This window comes from Morone saxatilis, unplaced genomic scaffold, assembly GCF_004916995.1.
Source record: "Morone saxatilis isolate NCDOM2014 unplaced genomic scaffold, NCSU_SB_2.0 Contig23, whole genome shotgun sequence".
NCBI classification, from domain to species: Eukaryota; Metazoa; Chordata; class Actinopteri; family Moronidae; genus Morone; species Morone saxatilis.
In genome coordinates this window covers 3,904,725-3,905,904 of record NW_023339796.1, presented here as the reverse complement: position 1 = coordinate 3,905,904, position 1,180 = coordinate 3,904,725, and the positions used below count along the sequence as shown (strand labels likewise).

Below are 1,180 nucleotides of genomic sequence, written 5' to 3'. Positions count from 1 at the left end.
AACATATCCAACTTCTACAGCTGCACATTAAAAGCATTTAATAATTTTTTATGCAGTAGTCAGGAAATGTTCACCACTATTCACCAGTCACCATTGTTCTTCAAATGCCTTTATAAACTAAGACAATAGTAAGTTTCTGCATTTTTGACAGCAGATTAATTTTAAATATTGCAAAGAATAACGGAACAAGAAGGAGCAGCCACTGTGAAATGAAGTGCTGCAGGTGACAGGCTCCACAGGTAACCAACTGCTTTCATTGTGCCCGGCTATTCGCAGACTCATGCCATGTGCAGTGTAAAATTAGATCATGGTTGCTTGCAGAACGTTAGACAAAAGGCCAATTATTGCCTGAGCTCTTTATTAAAATGATAATAGTTTGTTTGGCTGCCCCCATAATTGGGACCTGTAATATTAAACTGCACTGGCTGTTAACACCACTAACTACTTGTGTCACCAAATCAACCAGGAGTGAATTTCTTACGGCTTGTAACTTTAAGAGAGTTTTTCTGCTGGGGGAGACTAAAAAAACATTTGACTAAAAGTTCTGTGATCAAGCTGCCGACTTCAAGATGAGCTGCAGAGACAGACACACTGAACTACTGGTTCTCTGGAGAGCAAAGAGGATATAAGAAACAAGGCAAGTGTGTGAAAGTTGAGAGATATGGAGAGCCAGAAAGAGACTGTGATTCCAATCCCACAAGACTTGAGACAGGGCCTAGAACCAGCACAGAGACTAATGAGGCCAGAATTCACAACTCACACACACATTTATACTATTGTAACTGGCTGTGTTATATTTGTAAATAGTCCTTTTATAGAAGAAACTAAATAACCGGATAATTTAAAATGCATTTGAGTGCATCACACTCCTCACCTATGAACAGCTGGCTGTTCAGCTGCAGGTGGAAGTGTCCATCAGTAGGAGCCTCCTGTGTGGCAGCAGGAAGTTCATCCAATCGAAGCGACGCCTCTTTGATGTTTCGCTCGGCTCGGACTCGATGCCACCTGTTGTCGTTCAGTGGGACGCTCGACTCCACGCGGACCTCCAACGGCCCGTTACCCACATCGAAGGAGAAAACCACCTGAGTGGAGGCTGAGGGGAGAAAAAAGGGAGAAACTGAGGTAAAGCCCATCTGAAACTTCATAGCTGTTTGTCAATGTTTGCTTATCCCACCACAAC

General features: G+C 43.0%; 1 pseudogene; it reads right to left on the bottom strand.

Annotated features, from left to right (window-relative positions):
* The window catches only part of LOC118334800, a 344,242-nt pseudogene that overhangs the window by 51,123 nt on the left and 291,939 nt on the right, over window positions 1–1,180 (bottom strand).